This window comes from Triticum dicoccoides, chromosome 6B (assembly GCF_002162155.2).
Source record: "Triticum dicoccoides isolate Atlit2015 ecotype Zavitan chromosome 6B, WEW_v2.0, whole genome shotgun sequence".
NCBI classification, from domain to species: Eukaryota; Viridiplantae; Streptophyta; class Magnoliopsida; order Poales; family Poaceae; genus Triticum; species Triticum dicoccoides.
Genome location: NC_041391.1, coordinates 634054892 through 634071307, shown reverse-complemented (window position 1 = coordinate 634071307; position 16416 = coordinate 634054892). Strand labels below are relative to the sequence as shown.

The 16416-nt window shown below is 46.3% G+C and overlaps 1 long non-coding RNA gene across 1 annotated transcript; it reads left to right on the top strand.

Moving 5' to 3' along the window:
* The first annotated feature begins 6067 nt into the window (after positions 1-6067).
* Positions 6068-15646, top strand: LOC119324155. Its single transcript, XR_005156781.1, has 2 exons — positions 6068-6130; positions 15524-15646. It is a non-coding gene; the product is annotated as an uncharacterized LOC119324155 (long non-coding RNA).
* Positions 15647-16416: the final 770 nt, after the last annotated feature.

The window sequence follows — 16416 nt, the reverse complement described above, 5'->3', positions numbered from 1 at the left end:
TATGTTTGTATAACTTTCCTCCTTGGTTGTGCATGAAGCAGAAGTTCATTATGATGCCAGTGCTCATCCAAGGCCCTAAGCAACCCGACAATGACATTGATATGTACCTAAGGCCATTAGTTGAATAACTATTACAGCTGTGGAATGGAAAAGGTGTACGTGCGCGCGATGAGCACAAACAGGAAGAATTTGACCTAAAGGCGTTGCTGTTCGTGACCATCAATGATTGGTCTGCTCTCGATAACCTTTCAGGATAGACAAACAAGGGACACCGCAGATGCACGCACTGTTTGGATGATACCGACGGTATGTATTTGGATAGTTGTAGGAAGAATGTGTACCTGGGACGTCGCCGATTTCTTCCGAGCAGGCATCCCGTAAGAAAGAAAGGCAAGCATTTCAAAGGTGAGGCGGATCACCGGACGAAGCCTCGCCACTGTACTAGTGCTGATGTACATGATATGGTCAAGGATTTTGAAGGTAATCTTTGGAAAGGATCCTGGCGAACAACCTGTTTCGAAGGACGCTAACGGACGTGCACCCATTGTTGGGGAACGTAGTAATTTCAAAAAAATTCCTACGTACACGCAAGATCATGGTGATGGCATAGCAACGAGAGGGGAGAGTGTTGTCCACGTACCCTCGTAGACCGTAAGCGGAAGCGTTAGAACAACGCGGTTGATGTAGTCGTACGTCTTCACGGCCCGACCGGTCAAGCACAGAAACTACGGCACCTCCGAGTTCTAGCACACGTTCAGCTCGATGACGTCCCTCGAACTCCGATCCAGTCGAGTGTCGAGGGAGAGTTCCGTCAGCACGACGGCGTGGTGACGATCTTGATGTACTACCGACGCAGGGCTTCGCCTAAGCGCCGCTACGATAATATCGAGGTGGATTATGGTAGAGGGGGGCACCGAACACGGCTAAGAGATCCAAGGGATCAATTGTTGTTGTGCCTAGAGGTGCCCCCCTGCCCCCGTATATAAAGGAGCAAGGGGGGAGGGGGCGGCCAGCCTAATAGGGGCGCGCCAAGGGGAGTCCTACTCCCACCGGGAGTAGGACTCCCTCCTTCCTTGTTGGAGTAGGAGAAGGGGGAAAGAGGGGGAGAGGAGGAAGGAAAAGGGGGCCGCACCCCTTGTCCAATTCGGACCAGAGGGGGGCTGCGCGCCTCCTTCCTTTCGGCCTCTCTCCTCTATTCCCGTATGGCCCAATAAGGCCCATATACTCCCCGGCGAATTCCCGTAACTCTCAGGTACTCCGAAAAATACCCGAATCACTCGGAACCTTTCCAAACTCCGAATATAGTCGTCCAATATATCGATCTTTACGTCTCGACCATTTCGAGACTCCTCGTCGTGTCCCTGATCTCATCCGGGACTCCGAACTCCTTCGGTACATCAAAACTCATAAACTCATAATATAACTATCATCGAAACCTTAAGCGTGCGGACCCTACGGGTTCGAGAACAATGTAGACATGACCTAGAGCTATTCTCGGTCAATAACCAATAGCGGAACCTGGATGCTCATATTGGCTCCCACATATTCTACGAAGATCTTTATCGGTCAAACCGCATAACAACATACATTGTTCCCTTTGTCATCGGTATGTTACTTGCCCGAGATTCGATCGTCGGTATCCAATACCTAGTTCAATCTCGTTAACGGCAAGTCTCTTTACTCGTTACGTAATGCATCATCCTGCAACTAACTCATTAGTCACATTGCTTGCAAGGCTTATAGTGATGTGCATTACTGAGAGGGCCCAGAGATACCTCTCCGACAATCGGAGTGACAAAACCTAATCTCGAAATACGCCAACTCAACATGTACCTTCGGAGACACCTGTAGTACTCCTTTATAATCACCCAATTACGTTGTGACGTTTGGTAGTACCCAAAGTGTTCCTCCGGTAAACGGGAGTTGCATAATCTCATAGTTACAGGAACATGTATAAGTCATGAAAAAACCAATAGCAATATACTAAACGATCAAGTGCTACGCTAACGGAATGGGTCATGTCAATCGCATCATTCTCCTAATGATGTGATCCCATTAATCAAATGACAACACATTTCTATGGTTAGGAAACATAACCATCTTTGATTAATGAGCTAGTCAAGTAGAGGCATACTAGTGACTATATGTTTGTCTATGTATTCACACATGTATCATGTTTCCGGTTAATACAATTCTAGCATGAATAATAAACATTTATCATGAAATAAGGAAATAAATAATAACTTTATTATTGCCTCTAGGGCATATTTCCTTCAGTCTCCCACTTGCACTAGAGTCAATAATCTAGTTCACATCGCTATGTGATGTAACACTAATATTCACATCTGCATGTGATTAATACCCATAGTTCACGTCATCATGTGATCAACACCCAAAGGGTTTACTAGAGTCAATAATCTAGTTCACATCGCTATGTGATTAACACCCAAAAGAGTACTAAGGTATGATCATGTTTTGCTCGTGAGAGAAGCTTAGTCAACGGGCCTGTCATATTCAGAGCCGTATGTATTTCGCAAATATTCTATGTCCACAATGCTCTGCACGGAGCTACTCTAGCTAATTGCTCTCACTTTCAATATGTATCCAGATTGAGACTTAGATTCATTTGGATTGGTGTAAAAGCTTGCATCGTTGTAACTTTAACGGAGGGCTCTTTTATCATCTCCATAATCGAGAAACATCTCCTTAGTCCTTATTAAGGATATTCTTGACCCATGTCCAGTGATCTACTTATTAGATCAAAATTGTATTCCTTTGCCAAACACAGAGCAAGGTATACAATAGGTCTGGTTCACAGCATAGCATACTTTATAGAACCTATGACTGAGGCATAGGGAATGACTTTTCATTCTCTTTCTATTTTCTGCAATGGTCGGGTCTTGAGTCTTACTCAACTTCACACCTTGTAACACAGGCAAGAACTCCTTCTTTGACTGTTCCATTTTGAACTATTTCAAAAATTTATCAAGGTATGTACTCATTGAAAAATCTTATCAAGCGTCTTGATCTATCTATATAGATCTTGATGCTCAATGTGTAAGCAGCTTCACCGAGGTCTTGCTTTGAAAAACTCTTATTCAAGTATCCTTTCATGCTATCCAGAATTTCCATATCATTTCCAATTAACAATATGTCATCCACATATAATATTAGAAATGCTACAGAGCTCCCACTCACTTTCTTGTAAATACAGACTTCTTCAAAAGTCTGTATAAAACCATATGCTTTGATCAACTCATCAAAGCATATATTCCAACTCCGAGATGCTTGCACCAGTCCATAGATGGATCGCTGGAGCTTGCACAATTTGTTAGAACCTTTAGGATTGACAAAACCTTCTGGTTGCATCATATACAACTCTTCTTTAATAAAACCATTAAGGAATGCAGTTTTGTTTATCCATTTGCCAGATTTCATAAAATGCGGCAATTGCTAACATGATTCAGACAGACTTAAGCATAGATACGAGTGAAAAACTCTCATCGTAGTCAACACCTTGAACTTGTCGAAAACCTTTTGCGACAATTCTAGCTTTGTAGATAGTAACACTATCAGCGTCTGTCTTCCTCTTGAAGATCCATTTAATCTCAATGTCTTGCCGATCATTGGGCAAGTCAATCAAAGTCCATACTTTGTTTTCATACATGGATCTTATCTCAGATCTCATGGCCTCAAGCCATTTTGCGGAATCTGGGCTCACCATCGCTTCTTCATAGTTCGTAGGTTCGTCATGGTCTAGTAACATAACTTCCAGAACAGGATTACCGTACCACTCTGGTGCGGATCTTACTCTGTAAGACCTACGAGATTCTGTAGTAACTTAATCTGAAGTTTCATGATCATCATCATTAACTTCCTCACTAATTGGTGTACTAGTCACAGGAACAGATTTCTGTGACGAACTACTTTCAAATGAGGGAGCTGTAACGCCCGGATAATTAAGCTACAGTAATCCCAAGTTAATGGTACCATGTCATCATTTTCACTGTTGCTAAATCCGCCTTTGATTCAATCCGGTTCAATTCAAATTTAAGTAGAAGTCAAAATATAAAGTCTTCAAAATATCAAAACTAAAATGTTCACAATATTCTATAAATTCCCTTGATCATTGTCATGTTGAAACCAACCCCTTTTGGATTCCCAAAGTGACACTGAAATTTATTTAGTGGTCTAGCAACATTTAAAATTGGCCTTTTCAATTTCCAAAAATAGTTAAGCACTCCCAAATGCTTGGAAACTTTTTGTAGCAACCCAGAATATTGCGCGGTATTTTTGTGCCAAGTTTTGTGTTAAACAAAACTCTTTTAGTAGCTCAATTATAATACAAGTAGGAAATAAATAAATAAATGGAAAGTACAAAATAAAATGGCCTAATCTACTAGGCACTATGGCCCATCTAACAAACTGGACGGACCAGCCCGCAACACCCGTGTCTCCTCCTTCCTACTGCTCCTCCGACTGTGCCCGCGCTCGCTCGTCCCCGCCAAGCCAGCTTGCCGTCCGCGCCGCTACAGGAGCCCGTGGATGGATAAGGGCCTCGCCCTCGACACCCCTGGCAACTCTATCTACTTCCCCTCTCCCTCTCCGCCTCTCCCTCTCCCCACCAGAACCCCTTCCCCCACGCGCTTCTGCTTCTCCTCTCCGCCATGGCCTCGCCAACGTGAAGCCCGCGGCCACCGTCGCCCGTTCGCTGCTCCGACAAGTCCGGGAGCTCCGTCGTGGTCCGGCTCTTCTTCCTCGACACTGGATCGGGACCGGGGGCGCCACCGCCGTCACATTCTTCCTCCTCCTCATCTACGGCCATCGCGCGACCTCACCGTCGATCTCCACCACCGGCGCCTCCCGGCCTCGCCAAGCTCATCCACGGCATCCCCAGGGTGAGCCCTCCTCCGGATCCCCCTTCCTCTGCCTCGATTCGGTCGACGTTTGCCATCCCCGAGCACATCCGAGCTCGCATCGCGCGTACGCATACGCGTACAGGCGTACATATGTGCGTGCATGAACTGCTGCTACTTAACTATCGTCTGTTGCTGCGGCATACTGCTGCTGCCGCGCGCCCGTCCTGGCCTCGCCTCCGACTGCCGCTGCTCGCTGGGCATCGCCTGCCACCGCCTAGCGCACCCCTGCTGCTCCTTGTGCTACGTTGCTGCTCCTATGGCTACTCTGCTCTGCTTGCTACTGCTGTCGCTGCACTCCTGCTCCGCTTGCCTTTGCTCACGGCCGCTGCTCTCTACCGCTGTTGTTGCTCCCTAGTGCTACTGCCACTGTTGGCCATGGCCGCCGTGGCTTGAGCCTCGTGCGTGCTAGCCATGGCAAGCACACAGCCAGGCCTGGCTGTGCTGCTGCCAATGGCTGGCCTAATTAGTAGGTTTGATTAGTTTAGGCTAAATTAGGTGTTAATTAGTCTAAGGCTTTTGCAAGTGGACCCCGGCTAGTTAATATAATTAACTAGAATAGTTTAGTTGCTGTCCATGACATGTGGCCCCACCTTGACTAGTTGACCAGTCAAAGTGCTGACTGTATATCACCTAGCCAATGACAGATGGACCCACTGCACTGTTCACTGTTGACTCAGTCAACATCTGATTGGACCTTTGACTTTGACCCTGACCCCACTGTCATACTCTATGGCTGGAATAGCGCTAGGTAACAAAAGTTTAATCTGCTTTTATTTTTCGAATTTAAAATAAATCCAGTAATTTGGAAATTCAATAAAACTTAGAAAATTAATAGAAAATAAACCGTAGCTCTGATGAAAATGTTTTCTACATGAAAGTTACTCAGAAAAATCCAACGAATCTGAATACGTGGTTCGTTCATCTACCACATGCCCCTAGCATGCTGAACATGGAACTTTTCCCCTCCGGTCATCTGTCTGACACAGGTCCGGAACCGGGAAAACGTTCCCGGTTGACTTCCCCCCTTGCTGGTATCGTGTAGCACCGCGTTAGAACATGTCTAGCTATGCCTGTTGTCCTGTTATGCACTTGCTTACTATGTATTTACTGTTTCTCCCCCCTCTTCTCTTTGGTAGACCCCGTGGCGGCTGCCGATGCCGCTGTGATCGACTACGTCACCGACGACCCCTCCTTCTTGTCTGAGCAACCAGGTAAGCCCCCCCTTTGATCATCCCGATATCGCCCATTCCTTTCTCTCATGCTTGCATTAGATTTTGCTATTGTTATTGTATGCTCCTATTCTGATGCATAGCCTGCTTTTGTATCTGTTATTGTACCTTACCTTCTTATCCTAAACTGCTTAGTATAGGTTGGTTAGTGATCCATCAGCGACCCCCACCTTATCCTTGTTGCCCCTGCTTCATCATTGAAGACCCGATCAACGGGATTGAAGACCAGGCCCCGGCACCGCACATCACTTTCCCCTTAGTTGCTCGACACTGCTGGGTTACTATCGAGTGCCGAGGGTGAGACCTCTACAGCACTTCTGATGTTAACCCTATAGTGTAGCTATTCGGTCGTGGTCATCGAGGGTGATTCCACCTTAACCACTTCCGATATGACTCTGTCGTGCAACCCCTCAACTGTGAACCTCGGGGGTGATTCCTCTTACGTTCACCTTGATGATTACATTGAGTGGAATTCACCGGGGTGATTCCTCGGGTTTTCCCCTTGATTTTTAAACACACAGTTACTATGGTTACTATGACTTTACACTGAACCATGTTATTAAAGACGGGTCGACCCTGAGGGGTGCCCGCGCGAGCATAATTGCGAGTGATGAGGAGTCGGGTTGACCTGGAAGGTGCCCGTGAGATAATTACGAGGCGTGGCCGGGCATTCTTAGCCCTTGCCGCAAGTCCTCGAGATGGGGCAACAGGGTCACATCTTTCGTGAGTCTCTGCTTGTTACCGCGCGTTCCCAATCCACTACGATTTGGATATTTGATCCGAGGGGCCTCTGGCCTGATAGCACTAACCATCACGTGGGCATAGTATGGGCGTTCTGCGTCGTATGCATCAGCCGAAGCTTAATAGACGTCAGCGACTGAGCGTCGCGCGCCGGGTTGGACTGGTTACGCCTTCTCTTGTATAAGGGAGGCTAGGTCTGCTCACCGGCCGCGTACGCAACGTGCAGGAGTTTTTGGGGAGATGGCCCATGACCCCTGGGGGCATAGGTTTAGTCCGGCATGCTGACCTCTCTGTTAGGTCTAGGTCGGGTTGCGGCGTATTGTTTGGCCGAGGCCGGGCATGACCCAGGAAAGTGTGTCCGGCCGGAGTTAATCAAGCATGGTGGGTAAGTTGGTGCACCCCTGCAGGGAAGAAAACATCTATCGATAGCCTGTCCTATGGTAACGGACACTCGGAGTTGTATCCCGATCGATACAACTAGAACTGGATACTTGTGATGAGAATTGGATGGTGATGAGAATTGAATTGTGATGATAATTGGATAGTATGGCTCTGGGATTGCTTTCTCGCAGGGAGTCGAGAAAGGATCTCTGGCCGAGGTTGATAACACTACTACTACTTTACTTTATGCTACTCTACTCCCTCCTGTTTGCTGCAAGATGGTGATTTCCAGAAGATGCTAGTCTTCGATAGGACTAGGCCTTCTCTCTACTCTGGCATTTCTGCAGCCTAGTCCACATATACAACCTTTCTTTGATAATGTTGCATATGTAGTGTAGATCCTTGCTTGCGAGTACTTTGGATGAGTACTCACGGTTGCTTTGCTCCCCCTTTCCCCTTCTTTCTTCTTTCTGGTTGATGCAACCAGATGGTGGAGTCCAGGAGCCAGATGCCACCTTTGACGACTGCTACTACACCGAGGGCATCTACTATCACGTGACGGAGACCGCCGATGACCAGGAGTAGTTAGGAGGCTCCCAGGCAGGAGGCCTTGCCTTTTCGATCAATGTTGCTTTTGTGCTAGCCTCCTTAAGGCAAACTTGTCTAACTTATGTCTGTACTCAGATATTGTTGCTTTCGCTGACTCTTGTGTTTTCGAGCTTATGTATTCGAGCCCTCGAGGCCCCTGGCTTGTAATATAAAGCTTGTATTATTTTAATTTGTGTCTAGAGTTGTGTTGTGATATCTTCCCGTGAGTCCCTGATCTTGATCGTACACATTTGCGTGCATGATTAGTGTACGATTGAATCGAGGGCATCACAAGTTGGTATCAGAACTAACTGCCTGTAGGTAGCCCCCTTTCCAACTCCGTGGCCGAAGTCGAGTCTAGTCACTACAAAACTTTTACTAACATGGCTGTGTGTCTTACGGGCCCACATCGCCATTGGGTGGTCTTAGTATCTTTTATTCCTCGTCTATACTCTGGGACTCTGATCTCTCGTCTATTCGGGTTAAACTTTTTACTAGCTCTGACATTAGGTTCTCGTACCCACTTCCTCCCGGAGAGCCCCGGCATTACCGATGACCGCTTGCTTTACCAGAAGATTCTGCGGATACTCCTCGATGTTTCTCGAGACCTTGTGCCAACTGCCTTGCAGTTCCTGACCATCGATAATCCCCCTGAATAACAGCCTTGCCGCTTGTACCTTCATCCCTAGTTGCTCCTGTTATTACAAGATACCACTAGTACTCTCTGTTGTTTCGAGGATCCTTTGTGCCTTGTGCTTTGCAGCTTATTTTTGTACTGCGGATAATTCACTTAACCGGGGTTCGTTCATCCCCAGTTGTTTATTTCCTTTCCAAATACCTGAAAATGCTATCTGATCTTTCAAAATCCTCTGCAACCTATTGCTCTTGATCCTCCTTGCTTGCTTGCATTAGGATTAATTCCATATGTCTAGCAATATTCTTTAAAATTCTTTGTGATTGTCATTCTAGTCCTATGGATTCAGTGTGTGTGCCAATACTCGCAATCATCAATTAATCCTTGGAAATTTTCTTTCCGGCTTAGACATCCTTCCAGATATGAGATGGTTCTTGTCCAATCTAGATTTGATCGGGTACACCTCTAAGTATTTTCAACTTACTCATCTTTTGATCAGAGCCTCTACTTCTGATCCTTCGTCTTGAAATCATAACTCCTTTGTACTCAAGCATCGAATTATTCAGATGTTTTTATAAGCCAATGCCTTTGCATCCCCTTCTTCATCTGATTGATTGCCGATACTCACATCAACTCTGTCATGAATCTCCAGATCCTTTGCTGGGTTGTTATCCGACAGTGTCCTTCGCATCCAAAATCTTATCAGTTTTTCCCTGATACATAATACCTTCGGTATATTGTATCATCTGCTTTGACTTCGATACTCTGCTTTCGAACTCGTATCTTTTGCTTGGTTGATGGTTGTATAGATTCGTAAAAATGCCCCGATGGGTTGAACTTATGCCTTCCTTAATCCATGTGAACTCAAGATTTTTTTCACGAGTCTTACTCTTCTGGTGTTTTGCTAGATAAAATTCCAACATTGCGACTTCTTTGAAAATGTGAAGTGAATGAAAAGTTATGCATTGATGAAGTGGGAGTCGACCTTGAACCTTTGCGTTCATGCCCATGGAGACGATGTAGGTCTTATCATGGAAGCTTCTCGTAAAAAAAATATTATTACCCCCCTTGTTATAAGTTCATCTTGTATCTATGGTCTAATCATTTACAAAGGTGGTTCTGACCAAATTGTTCTCCTTCGATTTCATTTCTCAGACAAGTTTAAGCACTTGCCTTTTATAGATCAATACATCTCCGTAACCTCTATTTTGATCTTCCTTCGAGTATTACCATCCGGTATTTTGAGAATAACAAAGAAATGTGTTGCTTCCTATGAGTCTTCATCTAGTATTGCTTCTCATCGATTTCAGATTTCCCCGGGTTCTAAGTTATTAGTCACTCGAGAACACCGATAAGTGAATAAATTCCACACCCTAATTCAATAACTCTTAAGCAATTTTCGTTGCTTGAGAGTTTAATAGCCCTTCAACTCATTCCTAGTCTGATCGGTTATATCATTATCGTGTTCAATTTTAACTGTGCTACCTGGTCCTTCTTCCCAGAACAATTTTAGACGATGAGCTAAGCCTACGTCGATCTTCCTCGTCATATCATTTTGCCTTGAATAACAAGCTTGATTTTGAGTTTGTGTTGTACCCGTGGTTCCAATAACCTTTCGCTTCATCATTCCTTTGACTTGATGTCATCGTCGATTGATTACATCTTCATGAAACCTCTCGATAAATATGTGGTGATCACCATCAATATTATGAGCTCTTCCAGGTTATCAATCCAATTCATGATGAGAAATACCATCCTTGCCCCCTCGATGAACTGTTGCTGAGCCCGTGGGCCCCATCCTCATCTTTTCCTTGCCGAAATTGTATGACTTACCTTATAAGTTGTTTCCGATAGATCATTTGTGTATCCAAAGTCTGACCTTTACCTGGTGACCATGTCAGTGCTATCCCGAAGCATGACTATGGTACTTCGTTCATCAACAAGAACATTGTAAGCTTCATGCTAAATGTTTCCTTATCAACTATCCAAACACCATTGTATGCGTAACATCATGAGTTTCCCCCCTTTTCCCTAGTTGGTTAACTACTTGCAGTCATGTCATGATTATCCCGCTCTGCTTGCTCCTGGGAAGGAGATACACCTAATACTCGTGTATACACCCTTTTCCTTTCCATTGTTTTGTTTAAATCTGATAATCACTTTTCCTTTTCATTGGTTTGTTTAACCCTCCTTGTGATTTGTATGATATAAACAGTAATAATTCCCTGCTGATGTAAACACCTCGGTGTACAACTTTGTCAGTAAGACCTTGTTACTATTGTTGATGACATTCTGGTAACCACCGATGGACGAGAACTTTGCCTATTGGTCCTTCTCGTTTCAACGAGCAGGAAAACGGTTCTCTTCGTCCCTTGCCCTTGGTACCGACGTTGTTGCCGACATAACTGACAGGCTATCCTTTGACCTGCCTTGCTATCATGATCGTGCAAGATATCAGCGCCCTTTCACTTTTAACCCACATGGTGGGCCCATAACCCACAGTTCCACAGGATCGAAACCTGAATCTCCTGTATATCTTTGATTTTGAAATATTCTTGCATTTGGCTTCGTATCATGTCACGAGCTACCTTCCGAGAGATGATCTATTCTCGATGCTCTGAATCCCTTTCTCACACTCTGTTCAGGTATTAATCGTTTGTCCATTCGCTTGAAGCTTCCTATTGTACCATCATACTTTGCTCTTGATGTTTTATTAAGTTTCAACTCGAGAGATACTTCTGCCTCATTCCCTAAATTGTTCACCAGATAATTAACCCTATAAGGGTCAGTTCTCCCGAAGTTACTCTTTACTTCCTCACTTAAATCTCGGGACGAGATTTTTTATAGTGGAGGAGATTTGTAACGCCCGGATAATTAAGCTACAGTAATCCCAAGTTAATGGTGCCATGTCATCATTTTCACTGTTGCTACATCCGCCTTTGATTCAATCCGGTTCAATTCAAATTTAAGTAGAAGTCAAAATTTAAAGTCTTCAAAATATCAAAACTAAAATGTTCACAATATTCTATAAATTCCCTTGATCATTGTCATGTTGAAACCAACCCCTTTTGGATTCCCAAAGTGACACTGAAATTTATTTAGTGGTCTAGAAACATTTAAATTGGCCTTTTCAATTTCCAAAAATAGTTAAGCACTCCCAAATGCTTGGAAACTTTTTGTAGCAACCCAGAATATTGCGCGGTATTTTTGTGCCAAGTTTTGTGTTAAACAAAAGTCTTTTAGTAGCTCAATTATAATACAAGTAGGAAATAAATAAATAAATGGAAAGTACAAAATAAAATGGCCTAATCTACTAGGCACTATGGCCCATCTAACAAACTGGACGGACCAGCCCGCAACACCCGTGTCTCCTCCTTCCTACTGCTCCTCCGACTGTGCCCGCGCTCGCTTGTCCTCGCCAAGCCAGCTTGTCGTCCGCGCCGCTACAGGAGCCCGTGGATGGATAAGGGCCTCGCCCTCGACACCCCTGGCAACTCTATCTACTTCCCCTCGCCCTCTCCGCCTCTCCCTCTCCCTACCAGAACCCCTTCCCCCACGCGCTTCTGCTTCTCCTCTCCGCCATGGCCTCGCCAACGTGAAGCCCGCGGCCACCGTCGCCCGTTCGCCGCTCCGACAAGTCCGGGAGCTCCGTCGTGGTCCGGCTCTTCTTCCTCGACACTGGATCGGGACCGGGGGCGCCACCGCCGTCACATTCTTTCTCCTCCTCATCTACGGCCATCGCGCGACCTCACCGTCGATCTCCACCACCGGCGCCTCCCGGCCTCGCCAAGCTCGTCCACGGCATCCCCAGGGTGAGCCCTCCTCCAGATCCCCCTTCCTCTGCCTCGATTCGGTCGACGTTTGCCGTCCCCGAGCACATCCGAGCTCGCATCACGCGTACGCATACGCGTACAGGCGTACATATGTGCGTGCGTGAACTGCTGCTACTTAACTGCCGTCTGTTGCTGCGGCATACTGCTGCTGCCGCGCGCCCGTCCTGGCCTCGCCTCCGCCTGCCGCTGCTCGCTGGGCGTCGCCTGCCGCCGCCTAGCGCACCCCTGCTGCTCCTTGTGCTGCGTTGCTGCTCCTATGGCTACTCTGCTCTGCTTGCTACTGCTGTCGCTGCACTCCTGCTCCGCTTGCTGTTGCTCACGGCCGCTGCTCTCTACCGCTACTGCTGCTCCCTAGTGCTACTGCCACGGTTGGCCATGGCCGCCGTGGCTTGAGCCTCCTGCGTGCTAGCCATGGCAACCACACAGCCAGGACTGGCTGTGCCGCTGCCAATGGCCGGCCTAATTAGTAGGTTTGATTAGTTTAGGCTAAATTAGGTGTTAATTAGTCTAAGGCTTTTGCAAGTGGACCCCGGCTAGTTAATATAATTAACTAGAATAGTTTAGTTGATGTCCATGACATGTGGCCCCACCTTGACTAGTTGACCAGTCAAAGTGCTGACTGTATATCACCTAGCCAATGACAGATGGCCCCCACTGCACTGTTCACTGTTGACTCAGTCAACATCTGACTAGACCTTTGACTTTGACCCTGACCCCACTGTCATACTCTATGGCTAGAATAGCACTAGGTAACAAAAGTTTAATCTGCTTTTATTTTTCGAATTTAAAATAAATCCAGTAATTTGGAAATTCAATAAAACTTAGAAAATTAATAGAAAATAAACCGTAGCTCTGATGAAAATGTTTTCTACATCAAAGTTGGTCAGAAAAATCCAACGAATCTGAATACGTGGTTCGTTCATCTGCCACATGCCCCTAGCATGCTGAACATGGAACTTTTCCCCTCTGGTCATCTGTCTGACACAGGTCCGGAACCGGGAAAACATTCCCGGTTGACTTCCCCCCTTGCTGGCATCGTGTAGCACCGCGTTAGAACATGTCTAGCTATGCCTGTTGTCCTGTTATGCACTTGCTTACTATGTATTTACTGTTTCTCCCTCCTCTTCTCTTCGGTAGACCCCGTGGCGGCTGCCGATGCTGCTGTGATCGACTACGTCACCGACGACCCCTCCTTCTTGTCTGAGCAACCAGGCAAGCCCCCCCTTTGATCATCCCGATATCGCCCATTCCTTTCTCTCATGCTTGCATTAGATTTTGCTATTGTTATTGTATGCTCCTATTCTGATGCATAGCCTGCTTTTGTATCTGTTATTGTACCTTACATGCTTATCCTAAACTGCTTAGTATAGGTTGGTTAGTGATCCATCAGTGACCCCCACCTTGTCCTTGTTGCCCCTGCTTCATCATTGAAGACCCGATCAACGGGATTGAAGACCAGGCCCCGGCACCGCACATCACTTTCCCCTTAGTTGCTCGACACTGCTGGGTTACTATCGAGCGCCGAGGGTGAGACCTCTACAGCACTTCTGATGTTAACCCTATAGTGTAGCTATTCGGTCGTGGTCATCGAGGGTGATTCCACCTTAACCACTTCTGATATTTTTTTTCGAAAAGGGGCGCTTTATTACTTAAAAGATTTAAGCATTACACCCGGCCTCTGCATGACTAAGATGCACACAGCCAAATAAGATCCTCTCACACAAAATAAAAATAGAAAGGCGAATTACAACGAAACATGTAGAGTCCGTATAACGCCTAATATGGAGGGGGCCAATCCTTAGATCATGCTGCCACCCATGTTGGGTAAAAGTATCCCTCGCCGTAGCCTCCAATCGTGTACACACCTCCGTAAATAGGCCTCGATTCTCCACGCGTTGTAGAGAGGACCATAAACGAAGAGTCCCGGTACATCTGTAGATAACCTGCAACAGAGAAGTGGCTTTAACCACTTCCGATATGACTCTGTCGTGCAACCCCTCAAGTGTGAACCTCGGGGGTGATTCCTCTTACGTTCACCTTGATGATTACATTGAGTGGAATTCACCGGGGGTGATTCCTCGGGTTTTACCCTTGATGTTTAAACACACAGTTACTATGGTTACTATGACTTTACACTGAACCATGTTACTAAAGACGGGTCGATCCTGAGGGGTGCCCGCGCGAGCATAATTGCGAGTGATGAGGAGTCGGGTTGGCCTGGAAGGTGCCCGTGAGATAATTATGAGGCGTGGCCAGGCATTCTTAGCCCTTGCCGCAAGTCCTCAAGACGGGGCAACGGGGTCACATCTTTCGTGAGTCTCTACTTGTTACCGCGCGTTCCCAATCCACTACGATTTGGATATTTGATCCGAGGGGCCTCTGGCCTGATAGCACTAACCATCACGTGGGCATAGTATGGGCGTTCTGCGTCGTATGCATCAGCCGAAGCTTAATAGACGTCAGCGACTGAGCGGCGCGCGCCGGGTTGGACTGGTTACGCCTTCTCTTGTATAAGGGAGGCTAGGTCTGCTCACCGGCCGCGTACGCAACGTGCAGGAGTTTCCGGGGAGATGGCCCATGACCCCTGGGGGCATAGGTTTAGTCCGGCGTGCTGACCTCTCTGTTAGGTCTAGGTCGGGTTGCGACGTATTGTTTGGCCGAGGCCGGGCATGACCCAGGAAAGTGTGTCCGGCCGGAGTTAATCAAGCATGGTGGGTAAGTTGGTGCACCCCTGCAGGGAAGAAAACATCTATCGATAGCCTGTCCTATGGTAACGGACACTCGGAGTTGTATCCCGGTCGATACAACTAGAACTGGATACTTGTGATGAGAATTGGATGGTGATGAGAATTGAATTGTGATGATAATTGGATAGTATGGCTCTGGGATTGCTTTCTCGCAGGGAGTCGAGAAATGATCTCTGGCCGAGGTTGATAACACTACTACTACTTTACTTTATGCTACTCTACTCCCTCCTGTTTGCTGCAAGATGGTGGTTTCTAGAAGATGCTAGTCTTCGATAGGACTAGGCCTTCTCTCTACTCTGGCATTTCTGCAGCCTAGTCCACATATACAGCCTTTCTTTGATAATGTTGCATATGTAGTGTAGATCCTTGCTTGCGAGTACTTTGGATGAGTACTCACGGTTGCTTTGCTCCCCCTTTCCCCTTCTTTCTTCTTTCTGGTTGATGCAACCAGATGGTGGAGTCCAGAAGCCAGATGCCACCTTTGACGACTGCTACTACACCGAGGGCGTCTACTATCACGTAACGGAGACCGCCGATGACCAGGAGTAGTTAGGAGGCTCCCAGGCAGGAGGCCTTGCCTTTTCGATCAATGTTGCTTTTGTGCTAGCCTCCTTAAGGCAAACTTGTCTAACTTATGTCTGTACTCAGATATTGTTGCTTTCGCTGACTCTTGTGTTTTCGAGCTTATGTATTCGAGCCCTCGAGGCTCCTGGCTTGTAATATAAAGCTTGTATTATTTTAATTTGTGTCTAGAGTTGTGTTGTGATATCTTCCCGTGAGTCCCTGATCTTGATCGTACACATTTGCGTGCATGATTAGTGTACGATTGAATCGACGGCGTCACAGGAGCAGGTACAGTTACCTCATCAAGTTCTACTTTCCTCCCACTCACTTCTTTCGAGAGAAACTCCTTCTCTAGAAAGGATCCATTCTTAGCAACGAATGTTTTGCCTTTGGATTTGTGATAGAAGGAGTACCCAACAGTTTCCTTTGGGTATTCTATGAAGACGCACTTCTCCGATTTGGGTTCGAGCTTATCAGGTTGAAAACCTTTTTCATATAAGCATCGCAACTCCAAACTTTAAGAAACGACAACTTCGGTTTCTTGCCAAACCACAGTTCATAAGGCGTCGTCTCAACGGATTTTGATGGTGCCCAATTTAAAGTGAATGCAGCTGTCTTTAATGCATAACCCCAAAACGATAGCGGTAAATCGGTAAGAGACATCATAGATCGCACCATATCCAATAAAGTGAGGTTACGACGTTCGGACACACCATAACGTTGTGGTGTTCCAGGTGGCGTGAGCTGTGAAACTATTCCACATTGTTTTAATTGAAGACC